Genomic DNA, 23,756 nt, shown 5'->3' on the forward strand with positions numbered 1-23,756 from the left:
CAACCAGTCCATGTGTCACAAGTACTTTTAATTTCGTCAATGATATGTGATATACGACACTGAATATTCGTCATGCCAATCAACACTTAAAAACCGGAGATTTGCTTCTGACATTTAGTATGCTGATTGGCAGGGTGGAGACTAGAGATACAGAAAACCCCATGAACTATCATTGCCCCCCTCTGGAATGTGCTGAACATCCCTGAGCTGATACACTGTGAAGGTCCGATAGCTTAACCTAAGAACATTTTAAAGTAGATTACAGACCGTTTTCATACCGTCTTGTGCATCAGGCACAGCACCTGGCCTAGAGGAACCACTCGAAGTTTGCTGAATTGAACAGGCTGATTTGAAGAGCTCATAAATTGGAATATGGTTGCATCAACCGGGCTACTTGTTCATAAACAGGTAGGGTGTTAAGATTACTTCAACTCCTAGGATTCATTTTTGTTTTCCAGTTCTCCTGGGGCACTCTGGAGAAAACCCTTGGTTGGCTTCAGGCCCCTGATCGGAACTGGATATATTTTTGTTGTGATTCCAAAATGGGGACACAACACAAAGCCATTTATTAGCAGACTTTGTGAATGATTCTTTCAAGTGATGATTTAAATTACATATTAGTAAGAATTGCTTACATACTTGTAGGTAAGATATTTAATTGTTTATAAAAGAATGAGATTTTTTTCTTTCTTTTTTTTTTTTTTTTTTTTTTTGGTTGGGGCAGTATCCGCCCACCCCTGAGAAACAGGCCAAATCTTCCTTATTTCACTGCCTTCCTCTGAGAGGCTTTAGGAATCCAGAGGTGGGAGCTCGAAAGCTGGTCCAGGTGCACCGTGGACTGCTGCGCACGTCCTTTTCTGAACAATACTGGGTGAGAGAGCTAAGGAAGGGGCGTCCCACACCTCCCAGCACGACCGGAAGCTGGTCCGTAGAAGCCACACAGAGAGCTGTCCCAGCATCGACAAACTGAAGCCCCCTCAGTTCTCCTTTCTGGCTCTCAAGGCATAGTTTGGAGTCCTAGCAAAGGAGAAAGCCATGTATTTATTTATTTTATTGAAGTGTAGTCGGTTTACACTGTTGGGTTGATAAAGCCATTCAGATGCTCTTTTCAAACTATTTTCATCTGAAGTGACTTTAAAAAAATTCACAAAGTCATAAGCTCTTTGCTGCAGTCCTGTCTTATTTCCCAACTCACTTCAGGTTGAAAACCCTCACTCTTAGGATGAACGGTAGTGTCTCTTTAATTAAACGGACTGTTTCTGATAAGCATCAGCTCCACTCACCTCCTCCTCCCCCTGGAACACGTAGTTTTCTTCCCATACCCCTGTCCCTGGATAAAGATCTGTGACTGCACCTGCACCGATATGCATCAGGTGTTCCCAACTAACACGAGCGTTGGCTTTACCAGCTCGGAAAGTCCCCTTGTCTTTCTGCCCCCGCGCTGAAGAGAAAGCCTGCCCTTCTGCACTAGTGCTTTGATTTCTGGCAGTCTGCGGCTTACTGGAAGACCACATGTGCTTGCTCAATGTCTTTATTTTGCCAACAAAACACCCACAGTCTCAATGATATTTTCAACCCCTCATACCCTATCCTGCTGTCTATTTATATCGACATCCAGACATTTCAGTTTCACCATTGGCACAGAAATAACATTTCTGTGTTAATAACCCCTTACTGCCAGCCACAGCTCAAAATTTTCCTGTATGAAAGATTTTTTTGATAATTCTCTTTGGCTTCTAAGAAACCATCCACTTAATATTGTGTGATTTCAGGAGCTTTTGAAAAGCAGGGGCCCAACCATTCCTCTTTAAAGCACCATGTCTGTAACAGCTGTCAGAAGATGTGAGTTATTAATCACTGGGACAAACACACTTGACGTATATTCCTCGGCTGTGCTATTACTGGTTTACTGTGGGATCGTGTATATCACCGTAGAATGTGGAATTGCAAAAACTCTGCAATGATTTTTAAAATATTTATTCGCCTCTGCTCTTAGGTGGGAGCCTAGGATTTGGGCGGGGAAGACAAGTACGCAGGGCTATGGTAGAGTCAAACCCCATGGTAACACACCCCAGGATAATGCAGATTCACATCTAATCCAGCTAGCTCCTGTCCTCTGTCCAGTGCCAATTTCCAAATCCAAGTGGGTTAGTGTTCTTCTGTTCCGGGAAGTAGGCTGAGACTATCGGGGTGGGGGGGCCATGAAGTTTGATGGGGAAACAGCAGGCAATCCCAACTGGGAAGCAAGAAACTAGAGCGTAGGTCTACAGTAATCCACAGCTCAGTCTTTCAAATGGAAGAAGGTTGGGTGGACAGAATAGCTTTCAACATAGCAGCAGACTCCTGGAGTCGCTCTCACTGTCCTGAAGTCCCAGCCAACACAGACCCAGAGTCATCCCCATTGGTATTTGGCTAGTGAGGGGTTGGGGGCAGGAGGAACTCCCACCAAGTGGCTCCAAATGCTGCAGGAATCTGGATGGACTGGGGTCACACTAAGAATTCCCTAGGATTACTCCTGGCTGGTGGGCTAGGTAATTTTATTAACCTTGCAGTAATGTAACTCCACATGTTACCTCCTCAACTGTAAGTCTTTTTGGACCCTACTTGCTGTATTATGGTGGGATTCCACCATAGCTCCCTACTTTCTATTAAAATGTGGTTGAAATTTCCTTAACACTGTGGGACTTAGATAAGGATATTATGACGTTAGCTCTTCAGCTTATAAATCTTCTCCCTATTCCTGAAAATTATTCTAGCAAATAAGGTTAAGATCACACTTTTCAGGCAGCTTGCAAAACAAAGGTAAACTATATTTCAGACTCTGGCAGTGGGATATATATCCGTGTCGTGTGTGCATACACACGCACACACGTGTGTGTGTTCATATATTTAAACATGCTGTCATTTTTACTGATTGAAGGCAAAGGCATAGGCGCATTTAATTTTGCGCTTAATATGCAGATTTGAGAAGCTAACACACAGGATGTAAATGAGAAGTAAACCAAGGAAGCATCGGGGCGTCTGTTATGGGTACCACATCAGACTGATGCCCCATTCGTAATTACATTTGAGCATTTTAATTTTTTTTTCCTCCCATTTCCAAAGACAGAAGTTGGCAGCTGTTTCAGTGTATGATGAGTGTAGGGCGGAAAATGCACTGAAGCGGGTCATTACTGTTTGGGGAAGAAGCCCAGAAGTGGTCTCCTCATTTACGTAAGTACCGTGTGAGTAGGCTCCATTGTCCTGGTGGGCAGCATCACTCTGAAAAGATTTCCCTTGTTCTGGGAAGAGTCTCGTAAGTGGCTTGAGTCACTTAAGTGCAGGGTGAGCTGGCTGTTATTCCGGGAGAGGAACGTAACCAGAACTTTGATGTTTGAAGTATCTTTAAAAAATTGTGAGGTCATTACTGCAGAAGGCGGCGGGAACTTCCTTGGCCAAGTACTCCTGGGGCCATGTTGCTGTCTCAGAAATGAGTCTGAGGAGGAATAGAAGGTGTTTGACCACTAAGAGAGCTTTGGAATCAGGAATCTCAAGGCCTGAGACTCCTATGATGAGATTCTGGGGGTGGCCTTTTCCCATAAAGAATTTCTGTGGAAGGCCTTGACTTTGAACCATTCGTAGCCGCAGGAGTACAGAACAGCGCTTCCTCCAAGGGGCTCTAGCCCTGTCCTGAAGACGGCTTCTAAAGTGTGGCATCTCTTCACCTTCTTGGTGTTGTCCCAGAGGACTCAACACAAGTGCTTTGAGGCACTTCTCACCCCACAGCTCTCAGCCTTCAGTGCACTGCTTTTCTGGAGCCGAGTCTGCAAAGCCTCAACTCTGTGAGACAACAGAACCGTGAAAGGGCTTTAAGCAGGCAGGTCCCGGCTAGTTTGGATAACACTGATCCACAGGACCGAAGCTCCCAGGCTCCTTGGCTGCTGCAGGAATCAAGTACTCCCCCCAGCTTGGCGGTTGGGCCATGACCCCCTAAGATGAGCTTCCACTCAGTGGTCAAGGCCCCTGCACTATGGTCCTTGGTGTCACTTCAACTTAACCCTCTTCCTCAAGTCACTCCTGTGCACTGCGGGCCCTCTGCAGGCCTAATGAAGAGATGTGTTGGAAGAGAAAGGACGGGTCTCTGGACTTGCAGTCATGAGGAAGCTCAGGCATTGCACCCAGAGACTAGACGGGGACAAGCTCAGGGTACTCTGTCCTGGGCTGAGGGTCGCCCCAACTCCACAAAAGGCGCAGAAGTAACACACGGAGAAAGGTCATGGTTCCAGGCTATCAAATGGAAAAAGCAAGAGACTGAAACACGCTGAGGTAACACACATGCGTACACATACACACATACACATATATATTTATGAATATAGACTACTTCCAGTTACATAAATCTTCGGCAGTAAATACCCAAATGAAATTAAGATTGGAATAAAGAAAAGGCCAAAGAATAGTTTCTCTCAGGAAGCAGACCTAGAGCAGAGCAAAGCAGCTGGAAGTTCAAGTCCACACAAGAGATCTATGTCGACAGCAGAAAGAGATACTTTCCCACTGGCCAAGCCATCGGGGTTTCCCTGAGTCATACTTGGCTTTGTCATTAGAAAAGGTCTGTTTACATTAAGGTACTGGAAAGTCTATGACCCTGTTTTAACATTGGAGAATCAACCTCTGGTCAGAAAATTGTTGATTCCTTTCTTCTGTGATTCATTACCTTGAAGCCTCGGGTTTCCTGGAATTCTTTTAAAATTCCAGTTTTTTTAAACCATGACTGTTACACACCACCATTTTGGATCACACATTCCTCTTGCAGAGGATGGGCTTAATCCTCTCACTGTTCAGATAAAGCTGTTTGTCTTTTGTGTCTCCTGCCCCCACAAAATCAGAGATCTGGGTTATTTCTGAATTGCATAAAAATGTAATAATTATTTTATTTTACATGTTATCATCTTTCTTTTTGCAAAATGTTATTGTTGTTGTAATAGCTACCATTGACTCATAACTATTTATTTATTACACGTTTACTATGTGCTGGGCACCACTCTCGGAGCTGCAAGTGATTGTCACTAAACAAGGTGACTTATGATGTGTCTAGTCCTCACAACAGTGTGGAAAGTGGGGACCAGTCATCCCATTTTATAGATGGGAAGACACTGAAGATCAGAGAACTTAAGTCACTTGCTCAAAATCAGGCAGCTACTAAAAGGCAAGGCACTTTCTTAATATCTAATTGCATAGCACCTTCTGCTAAACCAGAATAAATCTTGGAAAACTTTTTTCATTTTTTTCAGTTAATCTATCAATAAAAATTTTTATTTTGACTCTATATTGGTTCTCACTGCTGGCAGCAGCCATTCTGCTTGTCAAAATATAATTTCTTTCTATTTATTTTATAAGCAGGGTAACTCTGATACCCAAGGACTTCACCATCTCCCTTACTCTAGGGAAAGCAGAGTCAACCTTCAGTGGGAGAACGTGGGGAGAGAGAACTGGGAAGACTTGATCAAGGGAGTTTGGGAAACCAAGACACGTTGGAATCAGATCTTCCTAGTAAATATTCACTACTATCTTTGAAATAAATTTGACTGTGTTTTGGTTACAAGACTTGAGTCTGGCTCTTGCCAGGAAATCAGTGCTCCAAAGCTAAAGTAGTTTCCATAAATAATTGACAGTTGCTGCATCTAGGATATTATTCCCAGAGCACACGTTTCTCAGCCCCCTTCTAGATTTGAGGTGGATGACTTGGCAGGACGTTCACATATTAACTTAAAATATTTACCAAGATATTCATGTTTATACCAAGCAAAAATGTAAAAAAGGTTTTCTTGCCCCGTGTTATTTATAAAATAATCAGTCCTTTGGTATGTAAGACCCCACTTATTCTGTCTTCCATCTTCCACTCAAGTCATATTTGGGGAGTATTTTAGACGTATCTGACACTGGCATTTTACTGATTATTATACTATTATCCTAATTTGTAACCGTATAGATCTAAGAGGACTAAACCAAGGAGTAGCTAGTGGCATTCAGTGCAATCTGGCTGGGAACCACATGAACTCATGGTGGATGAGCTCAGCCAAGCTTGACAAGAGCTGCACATTATTTCTGTTTGCATTTCTAGCATTTATCACAGGATCTAGAGTATTCACCAATGTTGTTAAATATTAAAATATTGATAACAGCGGTGGTATGGAGGCCTTCCTTCTCCTAGAGGGACTCACTTGCTAACATCTGCACGTTCAACCCATTTGGGCAAACTGAGGCCTCACTGTGGGACTGTCCTGAGTGTTCCCTGGTTGCCCGGGGCGTAGCTGGACTTGCTCGGCCAAACCTACCTTCTCCTCTGCAGGTTCCGCTCAAGTTGTCTTTCTTTCTCCCTCTCTCTACCCTTTTCTTTGGTTGGTTGAAATTTTGAGAACTTGTTTAGATATGTGGGTCTGGGGCCAAATAAGACTATTTCCTGTGTGAAGTTTACCTTCACCCTTGAGTTTTGTCTGGGTGCTGTGGGTGGGGGGACCTCGGGCTTTGGGCCTGTGACCATAGAGGACGTTGCACCTCACTGTCAAGGAAATTCTCTTTCCATGGACTTCAGAGCGTACAGTCCCCAGCATTGACTTTGAGGATTAAGTCAGGGGAAGGAGGGGGAAGATTTAGATGTCAACTTTTTGTCTTTTTTTTTTTAATGGAGGTACTGGGGATTGAACCCAGGAACTTCATCATGCATGCTAAGCACGTGCTCTACCACTGAGCTATACTCACCCCCCAACTTTTTGTCTTTCTGCGTAAGATAAGTGCATGGATACTTCCTGATGCATAATGGACTCACTGGTCACCATAGAGCCAAGTAGAGAAGGTCCACCATTTCCCAAGGGCCATTCACATCTGGCTTTTGATACAAGGATCAATGCTTCCTCCTGAAGTGTGGGACTGGGTGTTCCAGTTGCCTCCAAACACTTATTGGCGATTTGAGAAATGGTAGGTGGCAAAGATTCTGTGAGTCATGAGAGTATCCACTCTACTGGCTCTGGCACCACCACACACACACACACACACAACACACACACGCACACACACACACCGCGCGCACAATGTGGAGAGAATGCCTCAAGGTCTGTAAAATTCATGCAGAGTTCCAGGCCCCCTTTTGGGGAGGAGATGGTCTCCTTTCCACCTTTCTGGCTGGCTTTCGCCTTCAGCCCTCTTGGCCCTTTCCTGGCATGTATTCTGGGTCCCAATGATCAGGCTATAAAGACAATTATTTTTCTCAGCTCCCCTGGAAAGAAAACTCCCTTCTTATCTTAACCTCTAACATTTGCTGCTGACGTTTCCGCTGGAGCTTAACATGGGAGGAGCTTTTTGTCATTGTTGAGGTGTCTTTTGTTTAACTGAATTACTTACAGTTTGGCCTTTCCAGTGACCTGAAATTTCTATTGGAAAAGTGGATATTGGTGTCTTGGAAGAAATGAATAAGGTGACCATGGATATGATTAAGAAAAATAATTACCAACAGACATCTACCCAGGTGAGTAGACTTGGCAGACTACAGTGTTCAGGTTTTCTGGAAGATAATAACCTTTCTTTTTGTGTGTATGTGTGTGTGCATTTATATGAAAACTCTCCGAAGTTTGAAAAACTAACTGTTTTCCAAGTTCAGTTCAGCAAAATTTATTGTCAAGAACTGGAGATAAAGAAGACTATGGCGTGGTCGTTTCCATCCCTCACACCTTGCTCTTCATGTCCAGTCCTCCTACGTTCACTGAACACCGCCTTCTGTTCCACACTTTGACACGGCTTCTCCTGCAGTTTCCCTCTGTAAGAATGCCTTTCCGGCTCCGAGCACCTGCTGAACCCACATCCCTGTTTTGAAGGGCTCTGCAGGCAGGAAACAGCCCTCCTCCCCTTCCCAGGTGGTGGCCCCTAACAGCCTTGGATAGGCTGGCGAGAGAAGCTCTTTGCTCCTGCCATCTTGCACACGTAGGAGAGCCCATTGTGAACACCACACAACACAGAGGCATAGCCACGCTCAGTCCTCTACCCTTCTAGAACTTTAGTCTTGTTTGGCCAAATCTATTTCTGTTGCTCAAAGGAAAAGTGGAAAGTTCTCTTATAATTCCCCACTGAGCATAGTCTAGGCTAAGTAAGGAGCATTCAGTATTTAGCAAATATGTATTTAATGCCAGAAGGTCACCATCAATAATTAACTTAGCTACTCTTGGGTGTTGATAGCTTATCTTCTACCTGTCCTGACTGAGACACCGGTTGGCAGGAGTGGAGGGCCAAGTCCCCTTGGGTGTAAAGCTGGGTAATTAAAGATATGACCTTTACTAAGACTTGACATTCCTAAGAAAAAAAATAATGAGTATTATGTACTGCAGATATGTGAAATACAAACACTTTTTTTTTTATTGTGGTAAAATTGCAGAAGAGAGTATTTGCCATCTTAATCATTTGTAAGTGCACAGTTCGGTGGTATTGAGGATATTCACATTGCTGGGCAACCAGTGTCAAGAACTTTTGCATCTTATGAAACTGAAACTCTATACCCATTAAACAACAATTTCCTCTTTCCCCTCCCTCCAGCACCTGGCAACCACTATTCTACTTTCTGTTTCTGTGAGCTGACTACTCTAGGTACCTGGTAGAGTAGAATCATATAGCATTTGTTTGTTTTTTATTACTGGCTTATTTCATGTAGCATAATGTCCTTAAGGTTCATCCACGTTCTTGCATGTGTCAGAGTTTCCTTCCTTTTTAAGGCTGAATAATATTCCATTGTGTATATATGCCACATTTTGTTTAGCCATTCATCTGCCAATAAAGTTTTGGGTTGCTTCATCTCTTAACCATTGTGAATAGTGCTGTTATGAACATGAGTTTGCAAATATCCCTTTGAGATTCAGAAGTAGAATTGCTGATCATATAGTAATTCTATTTTTAATTTCTTGAGGCACCATTATACTGTTTTCCATAACACTTGCCTCATTTTACATTCCCACCAGTAGTGCACCAGTTTCTCTACATCCTTAACAACAGTTGATATTTTCTGGGTTTTTTGTTTTATTTTTTAATTGAAGTGTAATTGATTGACAACATTAGTTTCAGGCATACAGCAAAGCGATTCAGTTCTATATATAAGTACATATATATGTATACATACATATATTTTCAGATTCTTTTCCATTATAGCTTATTACAATAAATTAGATGTAGTTCCTTGTACTATACAGTAGGTCTGATATTTTCTGTTTTTATGATAAACAGTAGCCATACTGATGGGTATCAAGTGACATGTCACTGTGGTGTCGATTTGCATTTCCCAAATGATTAATGAAGTTGACAATCTTTTTATGTACTTTTAATATATTCTTCTCCTATGTATTCAAGTCCTTGGCCCATTGTAAATTGGGTTACTTTTGCTGTTATTGTTGTTGAGCTTTAGAAGTTTTAAAAAATATATTCTAGATACTAATTTCTTATCAGGCATATGATTCGCAAATATTTTCTTCCATTCCATAGCTTGCCTTTTTATTCTGTTGGTTGTGTCAAATATTAAATTGGAATACAATTACAACAAATATCTCAAGGGCTAGGATTTTTAATTTCCTGAAATGTTTATTTATGTATGTATGTATGTATGTATATATGTATGTATGTATGTTTGAGTATAGGTAAATTTATTCAGAGAAATGCACACTCCATAGACAGAGTACAGGCTGTCCCAGGAGACCAGAGAGGCCATGAGGCATGGGGGGTGGTGTTTACTTTAAAGTAAAAGTAGTTACATTCTCCATAGCCAGAGCGCAGGCTGTCTCTGAAGGTGAGAGGGAGCTGAGACACAGCAAGAGGCTTAGGAGATTCACAGCCCATAGGCAGAACGCGTGCTCTCAAGAGGGGAGAGGCGGCCTCAGAGCATGGAGTTGTCTTGGAAAGTGAGATCAGCCCTGAAATTTTTAGAAAAGAGATTCATTCCTCACACAAGGTCTGTTTCTGAAATTCCCCAAAACTGTGGAACACTGAGATTGGGAGACAAGATAATCAGGATTTGGAAATTTTCAACATACGTAAAGCATGGTGCATTTTCCCCCATGGAGAGCACGGTTGGCTGGATAAAAGAGAAGTGGTGTGTAAAAGATGTAAGATGAACAGGCAGGTGCAGATCCTGAGGCAGGTGGGCACCTAAAGTAGTGAAGGGAGTGCAGAACCAACCATCTAGATGTTGATGCATAAAAATCAGGATTCTAGTCTGGAAACCTAAGGTGAAAAGAGAGGACCCTAATCAACTTACACAAAATCGTAAACAATGACAAGAGAAAAGAAGCAGCATAAGCTCATTCAAGATTTAAATTTGCTCAAGTAATCGTGCTTCCAGATCACGAGGAGGTCAATCTGGAGTACAGTCCCAGCACACACAAGGTCCTGGGTTCAATCCCCAGCACCCCCTCTAAAATGAATGAATGAATGAATGAATGAATAAGCGAGCACAGTCCCCTTAAGACTAAGAGGAAAACAATAGGCTTCTGGTTGACTGCTTTGTGGCTCTCAAGGAATTGATGACAGCAAACACGGAAAAAAGAAACAACAAAACTTATTTCAGATTTCTAAATCTGAGCCCATAAAACAAAGCGTTACTTAAGAATTCAAAAGCTAAGAGCACTGGGAGCTGGACTCCTTCTTGACTCTTAATTGCCAGGCCCAGCCCGTGGCCACCAGCAAAGAATTCTGCCCAGAATACTCTGTGCTTCCAGCTGGAGAGTTGGTGTGGGGCCTCAGGTGACCCTGGCTGTGCAGCAGAAAGATGGAAAGCTCTGAATAATCTAACCCTGTTCCACATTTGAGGCCTACCCAAGTCAACCAGCAGATGCCAGAGCAAACAGAGACATCAGATATTGATTTTGGAAACTTATCCCAGAAAACTAACCTGGGCCAAAGAGAGTTTAGCATTCTGGATGTGAATGAGGAAGGCAGCGGCCTGTCAGAGGACCACTGACTTCTTTCTACCCAGCAGCTCGAGTCAGGGAGACCTGAAAAGAGAGACTTCCACCCTGGCAGAACCAGGCCCGGCATGCCAGGTGGATAATGGACGTCATGATTAATGAACAGACCCTAAGACACAAGCAGAAATTGCCTCAGTGGGGGAGGGTATAGCTCAGTGGTAGAGCGCGTGTTTAGCATGCACAAGGTCCTGGGTTCAATCCCCAGTGCCTCCATTAAAAGAAAAAAAAAACTGACTTAAATTCTTATGATCTTTATACTAATAAAAAAGCCAGCTTAAGCAAATAAAATGGAGTACTTACTTCCTACTATATGGGAGAATCAAGGAAGTACAGATCACCTAATGTTCTACTGCAAAGCATTCCTGGAAGAATCTGAAAAAAACATACATATGTATAATTAAATCGCTTTGTTGTACACCTGAAACTAACATTGTAAATGGACTACATTTCAATAAAAAATAAGAATTTTAAAAAAAAAAGCACTCCTAGAAACACATGTAAAAGTAGATCATTATACAGCAGACTGTTCTTTCCTGTAGGGATGAGGTTGTAATTCAGGGCTGATTCCTAATCTAGCAATAAATTATAAGGCAAAGCTCCATGTATAAATTTTTATATTTTCAAAATAAAAAACGTGTGCTTCATCCATGTTCCCATAAGATGCACTCAACGTATTGATTACATAGAAGCCTGATGAACTATAAACTCTTTATAAAGTACATAAAAAATAACAACTGCCATTTCAAAATTTCTTTATTTCTAAAAATGTGCTGCTAGAACATAGATAACAGCAGTTGCCTGCATTTTTTTGAGCACTTACTGAATGCCACCCCACGCAAAAAGCTTTACCTGCATTATATTATTTAATCCTCTCAACAAACCTGTAAGGAAACTGAGGCTTAAAAATGGTAACATCATTTGTCCAAAGACAATTATGTAATAAGTAAGTGAACTGGGATTTCAATCCAAGGCATCTACTTCTAGAACTGATGTTCTTTATGCTGTGCTGTGCAACCTAAAACAGTAAAATTCAAGCACTTCACATATCCATGGAATGTGAGAGCTGGACAAGGCATCAGAGAGCATTTAGCTCAGTTCCTTTATGTAAGGTAAGATCAGAGAAGAGAAATTAATTATGAGAGTTTCTTAGTGACAGAGCCAAGGCCAGAATTTTATTGATTTCTAGATCCAGATTCTTTCCACCTCACCCAACTGACTTGAAACAGTCCCTTCTCCCGAGTCAACCAATTTTAAGACATGGCATGATTTCCATATACAAAATGAATACCCAAGTTCCCTGAAGAATACCAGCTATGGTCAGTTACCTAACCTATTAACTACCTATTACCTCAAAATTTAGTGGTTTTAAAACAACAAATTCATCCTCTCCCATTTTTGTGGGTAGGAATTCAAGAGTTGGGCCTGTGTTGTCCTGGCTCAGGATCTTTCATCTATTTGCTTTCAAGCTGCTGGTGGGGGCTACAGGCATCTGAAGGCTTGACCAGGGCTGGAGGATCCACACCCAAAATGGCACACTCAAATGGCTGTTGGTGGGAGGCCTCTGTTCCTCACCAGGCAGGCCTTTCCGTTGGCTGCTTGGTGGCATGGCACTCAAGTGGAGGGGAGTTAGATTCAACTTCCTGAAAGTAGAGGAGTATCAAAGAATTTGTGCACAGATTTTAAAACCATAGCTACCTAGCAGAACTATTGTAAATAGTGCTTCTGTGAGCACTGGTGTGCATTTATCTTTTTGAATTAGAGTTTCCTCCGGATATATGCCCAGGAGTGGGATTGCTGGATTATATGGTAACTGTATTTTCAGTTTTTTAACTGAAATAGTATCTCCTCACTATTTTCCATGATGGCTACACCAAACTACATTCCCACCAAAAGTGTAGGAGGGTTCCCTTTTCTCCACACCCTCTCCAGCATTTATTTGTGTACTTTTTAATGATGGCCATTCTGACTAGTGTGAGGTGATGCCTCACTGTGGTTTTGATTTGCATTTCTCTGATAATTAGTGATACTGAACATTTTTTCATGTGCCTATTGGCCATACCTTCATTGAAGAAATGTTTAGGTCTTCTGCCCATTTCACTGGGTTGTTTGGTTTTTTTTGTTATTGAGTTGTATGAACTGTTTGTATATTCTGAAAATAAAGCCCTTGTCAGTCACACTGTTTGCAAATATTTTCTCCCATTCTGTAGGTTGTCTTTTCATTTTATTTATAGTTTATTTTGCTGTGCAAAAGCTTATAAGTTGAATTAGGTCCATTTGTTTATTTTTGCTTTTATTTCTATTGCCTTGGTAGACTGCTTTAGGAGAACATTGCTAAGATTTATGTCAGAGAATGTTTTGCCTATGTTTTCTTCTAGGAGGTTGATAGTGTCTTGAATAGTGACCGGTTTTTAAAGGGGCCATATGACCCAATCTCAGAGAGAATTCATCAAGGGAGGTCTATCGGAGACTTTATGAGAAAGATTTCCTTTCTCTTAAAAAGACACACAGAGGAAGAGTGTTACCTTCTGCTGTGGGACATTTTCGTGTGTTAATGGGCCACCTGACGCTGCTGCAGCCACCTTGCAACCATCAGGAGTGCTAAGTCTGAGGACACAGGAAACATGCTCAGGGGATGGCAGAGAGGACAGTTAAAGAGAACCTAGGTTTTGATGATGTTGCCAGGTCATTGCATTAACCAGCCCTGGAGAATATTCCCAACCTCTGCAGTTCTTGTTACGTAGGTAATATATGTTCTTTATTGTTTAAGCCATTTTGAGTTGTGATTTCTGTTGTTTTTCAGCCAAAGGCCACACTACCTGATAACCTGTATAGGACTTAATTCCTGCTCCAAAAGGTGGAGATAGTGCTTTTCGTGACACAGTCCCAGGCCAGAGTCACAAAGCATTTAGTAACTCAGAATCTGCAATGAGTAACACAGACTTATAAGGACTTTCCAGAATACAAGGACAAAAAATGCTTTTCCCCATTCTCAGGACAATACACACCCCACCCCCCCAACATTTTCTAATTATTTCCCATTATTTTCTGATCATCTTTGGAAACTACGGAGTTGGCTAAAAAGAAGGAAAGAAAGGAAGGATAAAAGCTTGACCTCCTGGTATTCCTCTGCTCACTCTGGACCTATCACCCAAACCATTCTCTCTACTCCTATCTTCTCTAAGTAAGCTAAATCTGACTTCCTTTCCAGGGCGTTTCAAGTCACATCTTGTTCAAGAAATCTGAGAGCACAGCAGTTCATTTTGCTTTGATCTGTAATTCCTCTGGAGTCATAGTAACACATTTGCTAACCACCTGGAGACATCTCTTGGGTTATGCAGTCCACATTGCTTTTTCTCTTGTTGGTTTCTTGCCTTCCCTAGTACATTCTAAACTTCCCTGAGCTCGGAGACTCTATTTCATTCTTTAGAGATTCATCTGGTGCTTACCTGTACATGGTGGATGTTTACAACCAGGTCTTGATATACTGATTTAAAAGGTAAGTGAAAATAAGAGGGTAGAAAGAAGAGACAAAGAGGAAAATGTAGGAATGCGTGTAATCTTGGTTTGGCTTATCTTAGAATTTACAAAGTAATGATCTGGGTGCAGTGTGATTTGGATGGTTTAGGATTCCTAACACAATCATGTTATTTTCTCCGTCATTCCTGCATCTGGGTATCAGACAGGGAGGCTGGGGAAGGTGAACTGGTTCAGGGATATAGATCTGCCGGGCTGTCCGAACGAGCCCATGTTCTCCAGTTTTCTGTAGCCCCCGGTGCTTTCAGTCATGGCCTGCTTCGCTCAAATGCGTTTTCAGCCTGGCCCCTTTAAGCACTTGTGTTTCTAACTACTGCTCCTCAGGGTGCAAAATAGCAGTAAAAGCAGTTGGTACCGCTGTAATTTTTGTCAAGGAATTTGTAAGCAGGTCCCAAATGGACCTGATGAATTCCCATAATAGAAGACAAGGTAATTTCCAGGCACAGTAGCCTCTCCTGGCACTTCCTTCAGCCCTAAAAAAAAAATGCCATTTGTCCTATAGGCCCCTGCCAAATGCTGCATTGCTCCCTAGAGTAATGTCATTTACCTTCAGGGTTGTACAGCCAGGGCTGTAAATCCCATGTTTGCAGTCACTTATTTTCAGAAGGTCTAGAAGGGGAAAGTCTCAATAGAAGTGTCTTTAGCGTATCAGGGAACTCTTTTTCTAAAATTTCTCCTTTGACCCAGACTTGCGGTTTAAATCATCAGATACACAGGATGCAGGAAGATGCTTACAATTCAATCAGCTATCTTAGGACTGTTTTCCGTATACATAAAGACAAAATAGATGGAAAATTATTTAATTAAAACAGAGAATAATAGTTCTTTCTGGACAACTGCTGGTAGTGATGTTTCTAAAAAACAAAAATCTCCAGGCAACCAGATTTTCTTCTTTGTTCTTTCATTTCCCTAATCTTTACCCACCCCCCTTTGTTTTTCTTACTTTGTGTTTTTTTTCAACTCCTTTAAGAAATACACTGTCCCCTCCTTCTGTCCCTCACTTTACCAGCAGGTTTCCTCGCCACTAATGACCCAACAATTGTAAACAAGTAACACGCCCCTTGTTTCAGCTTTTCTCTCTCAGCCAGGCACTGGAACTCCCTTTAGAAACCGTGATTGTAAAAGCACATACATTGTCTGATGTATCTTCAGAATATTGTGTGAGGACAACAGATTTCATTATGTTTCTCCATGAACCCTCCAGTTCTGCCAGATGACTTCCGTAGTGAATGAGTCTTTGGACCGCGCTGTCCCTCGTCGGCAGCCTTGTTTATGATATTAGTTTTGGCTAGGTGGTGGCCTTGAGCTCACAGCTAAGAACATACTGAACATTTTTTGCCCCACACCTTTGACTTAATTAATGTACAAACAGGAACAACAGACTAAGTGGACTCAGCTGTTGTGCTGAGGGCCGCTTCCCTGAGTCCGCCTCTCTGATCCCTGGTGAAATGGGATCCCATCATTTCTAATGTCTACTGCTGCCTGATCATGGTCCTGATTGGCCCCCCTCCCAGGCTAAAGGAAACTTCCTTTCTTTTGGCTGGTGTGACTGTAAACCCAGGTATAACCAAACTCTAAATCTGAATTCAAAGGCAGCCATTGTTTCAAAAATAACAATGACTGCTGCTTAACTCTCAGCGGTGATTCTCAGATTTTAGTGTGTTTGGAAATGATCTGAGGATGCTTGGTACAATGCAGAGTCCCGTGCCCCACCTCAGACAGCTGAAACAGACTGGGAAAGTGATTTTCAGGAATCTGTATTCCCAGTAAGCACCCCCAGGCAATCACAATGAAGGAAATGTAATAAACTAGGCTGTGAAACAGTGTCTTAGAGGATAGATTTTTCTGGTTCTAATGATAGGGAAAAGATGCTTATTTTAATAACGGTTCATTTCATTGGGAGATCTTATTCATCAAATAAACCGTATGCCAGCATTGTGTTCTGTACCATTCTCTCGTGTATATAAAAATCCTTATGCTTTCATTTTCGTTCAGTTCATCTCACAGGCATTAGAACTTCAGTAAAAGGTCACTTGTAGACATATGTACATACTTACCATGTACTAACTTACTGCATTAATGTGGAGATGCATCATCCTGGAAAAAATGAGAAGCTAATCTGTATAATGTTTCTACCCATCAACAAGATAAAGAAGTTGATATATATTATTATATATAATACATAATGCATAATCTATATTATATCTATAAAGTACTTAGAATAATGCCAGGTGGATAGTAAGAAAAGACACTGTCTTCATCATCACCATTAGCATTCTAATGAACTGTCTGTATTCATTACACCACTTTTGGTACAGGTTTTTGACAACTCAATAATCCATTCTAAATTCTTTCATCGTATCACTGTTGATGACATGTTCTATAATTAATGTTGAAATGAAGATTTAAAAAATGTTTTTGATCACTTTGGTTAAATGAATTTTGGTTAAATGGGTTCAGTGTAAACGACTTTTTTTCATGCAGATTGGTCACATCAAACTTGGATCTCTTTAATATTTTAAGGAGATAGGATCAATTCTAATCTGTTTTAATGCTTATCTTCTTAAATACAACATGTGTTAGACCAGGTCTTCTGGGAAGCAGACACCAAGACAGTATCAAACACGCAAGTATTTTTTTTTTAAGGAGAGAAAATGGGGAGAGGCTGGGGGAGGTGTCAGATCGCAATGCCAGTCGCCCCCTGGGTGAAGGCGAGAGGGGAAGGTCAATGGGAGGGTCTTAGCCTCGCAGCCTGGGGAGCCCTGAGTCCAGATCCGCCGGTGGTTGGCTAGGAGCCTCCGTGGCAGCTTCGCCTCGGCAGGAAAACAGCGGTGGACCCCAGAGAACAGCACCCCAAGTTCAAGGTCAGCCAGGCACAGGTTCCCGGCCCCATGCCACCTCCATGTAGCCCCAGGAGTGAGGCCCCAATTCTGTTCTTAAAGTGTAGAATGTAAGCATCATCAGAAAGGATTTTCATTTGTCAACGAGGACGTCTCACCCCCACACCTGAGTTGCTGGGATCACTGACTCTCAGGCCGCAGAGGTGGAGGGACGTGGCCTGTGGGGGTCTGAGCAGGACCCCAGAGCCTGGGAAGGGGGGATGGAATCTTTCCTAGCAGCATCCGGAACAGACTCACTTCAGGTTAATCATTCTGCTCCTAAAGAATGTCCCTCTGCAGACGGTTTCATGGACACTCTGAAAAGCATCTGGAAGAGAGTTTTCTCATGGCCGTATTCCAGAAGGTTCCCAAAGAGGACTTGCTATGAATGGATCTCACAGAAACAGGTAGGGACGTTCCAGGGATGGCTCCTGGCTGAGCAGATGCTGTCAACACCCTGTCCATTAATCTTCTCTTTCTCGTATTTTTCCCTTGTTCCACCATGCCAGCCATTGATCTCCCACAAAATAAGAGAAGTGTGGCAGATCCACTGCCTTTATGTTGCTGAAGCCCCAGGACCCGGTCAGGTACAACTTCTTCCATCCTCTCAGCTGCGACTCCAGCTCAGGCCGGGCGCACAGATCACACACACGGCACCCAATAAGTCTTGAGAGCGTGCCTACACGTGCACACCTACCTATGCGTACGTAAACACACATAGTATACACGTGTGTGTAAAACTGCTGGGACTGAAGAGGAAGCCCCCCCTTTTCTCTGGCAGACCTGGGACCACCATGCAATTCACCTGTCATTTTCCAGCCCTTGACCTCTTGACCTGTCTGTGGGGTTGCCTGGTGGCCACCCTCAGACCTCAGCACCTCACCCCTGCTCTCCTCTCTCCTCCTACCAACTCATGCAGGTTGGAGAAGGATGGAGAGGTGGGGGCAGGTGGAAATGGAGAACAAACAGGAAATCTCTAGGACAACTCCCATGTGTCCCCGACAGGAGTGGAGGGACAGAGGGAACACAATAGGAGGTGTGCTGCTGGCCTCTCAGATGCCAAAGACCAACTGCACCCGCTTCTCAACTTAGCAGAGGGCTGGTGTGTACACAGAGGAGTTATTCTGCTGAAGAGAATTGAGGCTGAAGTCCAGCCAGAACAGTAACCAAGGCTTTCAAGTCTTCAAATTCAACAGTTTGTCTTTGAGTTCTGTTTCTTGAAAGAGGAGTTGCCTAACCAGAATTGGTTGCTTTTTTAAAAAATGTTTTTTGTTTGTTTGTTTTAGGACAGTAATATTGTTACTACTATCTTGAAAGTAGCATTTAATCTGATTACTTCTGAAGGATCAAAAACTATCCTCTCTTTCATGGTCTAACACTATCTTTTGCAAAGGGTAAGTTAAGGAGCAGCATTTTTTTTTTTTTTTTAGTGTTAATTGGCTTCTTTAATTCTGCTCTTATTTCTGTAAATCTTTTTTTTCAACTTTTTTTTTGAGTTATAGTCATTTTACAACGTTGTCTCAGCATTTTTTTTTTAATTGAAATATAGTTGATTTACAATGTGGTGTTAATTTCTGGTGTGCAGCATAGTGATTCAGTTATACATATATATGTATTCCTTTTCATATCCTTTTCACTACAGGCCATTACAAGGTACTGAATATAGTTCCCTGTGCTGTACAGTAGGGCCTTGTTGTTTATCTATTTTATATACAGTAGTGTGTATCTGCAAATCCCGAGCTGCATTTTAAAGAGTAGAGATTTCATTACATGTAATGCTTCTGTAAAGCAAGGCTGAAACTGCCAAATACTGTGTAAAAAACTGAATTTCCATCCTCTTCCAACAGCTCACATTCGTCAGGGCTCGTGCATGAGGGTGGAGGTGGAGGGGGAAGGGCAGGGCCGTGGTGACGGAGAGCTGGAGGACCAGGGTTGGGTGGGGGTGCTAAGGCTATAAATGCACAAGGCAACAAGCCAAGATCAGGCCAACGCTGGGAGAGCTACAGAATTCTAGGTTGAGGGCGGACCTCTGAATGCTTGGAGATTTTGTTCAGATCCACTCTGTTCCTCCTTCTCTCTCTTCCTCCCCTCAGTCATGATCAGCAAGTAGATTGACCTTAAAACCATTTGCAGTTAGGAAAGCTCAAGAAATTCCACTAGTTCTTGGTTTGGACCAGGTCAGAAATAACAGAAAATGAAGAAAAGGAAGAGTCTTCTAGAGCACAGAGCTTGAGGGCTGTGGGATCAAACCAAGAAATGTGGAAGACTGACACTTAACTCTTACACAAAGCTTTTCATCTTCAAAGGACGTGATAAGCATGAACTAACTAAGTTTCACGACCGTGCCATGAAGCAGATAGGTCAGTCTTTTTATCTTCATTTTATGGCTGGAGGAACCAAGAATCCAGAATAGACATCATTCCACGGAGGCCAAAAAGAAGATTTGGGAGCTGGTGTCCGTGGGCTTTGCTAGGCGTGGTCAGTCTGGCCTTGCCTCCAGCTCTTTCCTCTGTCACCTGGACTTGACTGTTAGCTTAGTATTCTTAGGAACTCGCAGTTTAACAGCGCTGGTGGGCTCTGAAGTTTATCTGCCAGCCAGATGGGAGGCAGCCCTTTGCAGGAGATGAAGAGACCGGCTTGGGAAGGAGACAGGCCTGGGTTAGAATCCCAGCTCTCCCGTCTGCCCTGGGACCTTGGCTAAGACTCAAGTGCCCATCTGTTACATGCTGAGCAACTTCCTTTCCCTCTTGTCACTAAAGCTAGAGACTTGCCTTCTGTATTTCAGCCGCTCCCCAAATTTCTCAGGACCCTGCCTCCTCTGTTCCCCTCCTTTGCTCACCTCAAAGCCTATTAATTGGAAAAGAGATAGCGGGGGTTAGCGACTGGTTCCCAAGCTGGGCTGTGCACCAGGATTAGGGAGCTTGTTAAACACACCTGGGCCTTATCCTTGGAGATTCTGATCCAGTAGGGCCCTGGCATTGGTTTTTTTGTTTTGTTTACTTGTTTTTAGTTCGTTTGTTTGTTTTTTAACATCTAGTTAATTCTGATGCAGCGCAGATTAGACCAGCACCTTCAGCTCCAAGGCTAAGGAACCCCTCGTGCCTCGTGCCATCACGGACTTAGCGATGGTTGGAGTCTGGTTTTCTTCTGAAATGTAAATGGCACATCAAAGTGAATCGGGTCATCTCTGAAGCCTGAGTTCTTTCTGCCACAGCGCTCAGCGTTAAACTGATAAAATCGGCCATTGTGTGCTGGTCTGGGAACCCACCACCTCTCTCAAACATTAATTTATGGATGATCCTTTGGAAAATAAATCTGTTTCACTATGGCAGGACCTCTCAAAAGTACAAAGGCAGATTCATTGGGACATCAGGCTTGTCATTTGGGACTTTGACACTTTCTTATTTTATTAAAATTGATCTATTTGCTAGCCTCTAATTAGTTGTTTCTTTATTGATAATGATTTGTGTATCAGTCTCAACTTAGGTCAATAACCCCAGAGTGGAGGCCATGCTTTGCCTTCACTTACAAAGATGCACAGGAAGTGATCTTCCCCGAAGGAACTCCCCATCTCCCAGCCCCAATTCACAACCACCAATGGAAATCTCTCCCCTTTCAATCTCTCCTTCTCTTAGTGACAACCTGTTGGCTCCCCATTTCTTTTTTACTGTCATGTAATTACATTCAAATCCCTCTTCAACCAGAGGTCAGTCTTTCCAAATCAGGGCACCTTGTTTCTCATTCCCACTGTCTTCTATAACATTGGAGAGCAGAGGGTAGTGGAGCGATGTCAACAGTCTTGGGGCGGGGGCAGGAAGGAGCAGAGAACAAGGGTGCTGCTTTTACAGCAGGAAGGAGGCTCCTGTGTCCAACGTAAGGACGTGCATGTCCTTGAAAACCACCCTGGGCTTCTTTACTTGTTCACATCGTTGGATTTCTTTCCATTTTGCAAATAACGTTTGAGTATGTGTTGTAGGCTGGGCTCCATGACAAGCACCAGGGGAGTAAGAATGAAGGAGAGAGAGAGGGACCACAGACCGACACATGACCCAACTGAAGTGTGCATGTGTCGCGGACACAGAGACAGGAGCAAACCCGGAAAGGAAGCAGAGAAGTGAGGATGGGCAAGATGTCACTTTGCTCAGGGACTTGAAAGCTAGATTCACAAGGGATGGAGAAGCATAGACAGCAGAGGGAGAGCATGAGCGTGGCAATGCAGAGATCTCTGACATCCCGCCAAACCATCAGCCCACCCCGGAGGGGCCGAGGCCCTGCCACTTGAGAAGACACACATCGTCATGAGAATATACTCATGTGTAGCTGGCTTTTTTTTCAAGCTTTCATGTTTTCAAAATGATTTTCAGCATCCCATTGACATTTCAGAGGAACTAATGAGTATTCCCATTTAAGGTCCTGCTTTAGTAATAGTTGTTAAGTGGTTACGTAATTGAATCATTAATAATTTGCCATAGCTCTGTCTTTTGTGAAGTACTTTGCTGCTATTTTGTTGGCTATTCTTTAAACTCTTCTTGGAGGCTATTAATATTATTGGCTTTTTTTTTTTTTTTAAATAGATGAAGAAACAGGTGCAAAAAGTTTTGGAGACTTTTCTAAGTTTACAAAAGAAGTGTTATATCAAATCAAATTAGAATTATTTGACAGTATATCCCATTTAAGTATATAGAGATCCATATGAGTAAGCAGTCAATTGAATTAGAAAGTTGGATTTTAGTTTTATTACTACTGTAATCTTACAGAAAAAAATCTTTTTTTTTTCTTTTTTGAAGTATAGTCGATTTACAATGTTGTGTTAATTTCTGGGGTACAGCAGAAGGATTCATGTGTGTGTATGTGTATATATATATATATGTGTACATATATATATAAAAATATTCCTTTTCATATTCTTTTTCATTATAGGCCATTACAAGGTGTTGACTGCAATTCCCTGTGCTGTACAGCAGGACCTTGTTTATCTATTTTATATATTGTAGTTAGTATCTGCAAATCCCAAACTCCCTATTTATTCCTCCCCACCCCCTAAGAAATTCTTTTACTCTTTTTAAACCTTATTTTTTTTCTATCATTTGTAAGATGAGGTTAATAATACCCCCCCCCTTAATCCTGTTCTTGTAGACCTTGACAAGGTAAATGCAATAACATCAATGTGATGCTTTGCATGTAGAGACAAATCACAAAATAAAGGCAAGGTACTTTTTTTTTATCACTAGCAATGTATTGATTCAGCTAGACCAAAGCATTAAAAGAATATCACAGCTAATTTAAGAAAAATAGAGGAAGATATGTCTTCACATGTAAATAATAAGTGGGAAATTATTTTTATTTTATTTTAAGAGAACAAATGGACTTACCTATTAAAAAAGGAGAAATCAAATAAATTAAACAAAAATTATTATATGATCCAGCAATTCTACTTCTGGGTGTATACCCAAAAGAAGTGAAAGCAAGAATTTGAAAATAGTTATACACTCATGCTTACAGAACCATTATTCACAGTAGCCAAAAGGTGGAAACAACTTGTGTCCATTGACAGATGAATGGGTAAAGAAAATGTGGTCTATACACACTGTAGAATATTATTCAGTATTAAAAGGGAGGAAATTCTGACTCATGGTACAACATGGATGAACTTTGAGAACATTAAGCTAAGTTGTATAAGCCAGTCACAAAAAGACAAATATTGCATGATTCCATTTATAGAGTAGTCGAATTCATGGAGACAGAAAGTAGAATGTGGTTGTCAGGGTTAGGGGATGAAGAGATGCAGAGTTAGTTTAATAGCTTAAAGTTTCAGTTGGGGAAGATGAAGAAGTTCTGGAGATGGATGATAATTTCAGAACAATGTGAATTTGCTTAATACCACTGAACTGTACACTCAAAAATAATTGTACATTCTGTGTCTTGTATATTTTATCACAATAAAAAACAAACCTCCACCTCCCACGCCCCCAAAAAAAGAAAGAAAAGAAAAGCCTGCACTGATGGAACCCAGTGGTCTAAACTGGGGAAGATACATAGTTTCTCCTCAGTTTTCATTCTTATGATATAAAGATAATAATACCTTCCTTATGTGTTATAAGGCTTCAATGTATATGAACATATTCCATAAACCCCCAGCTCTATACAGTGCAAAATATTGGATTCTATCTCATAATAAGGTTTGGAAACCATGATCACTTTTAGAGGCAAAGAAACTGAGCCCAAAGAAGGCTGTGAGCTCAGAGTCTGAACTAGACCCCGGAACACTCGGTCCGTTCCAGCACACCTGCTGCCTGCCTGCGGCTGTTACTCTGGGTTCTTAGAAAAGCAGAACAAAGTGGAGCCATCGTCAAGTCACCTACCAGTC

Source organism: Camelus ferus, chromosome 2, assembly GCF_009834535.1.
Source record: "Camelus ferus isolate YT-003-E chromosome 2, BCGSAC_Cfer_1.0, whole genome shotgun sequence".
Lineage (NCBI taxonomy): Eukaryota > Metazoa > Chordata > Mammalia > Artiodactyla > Camelidae > Camelus > Camelus ferus.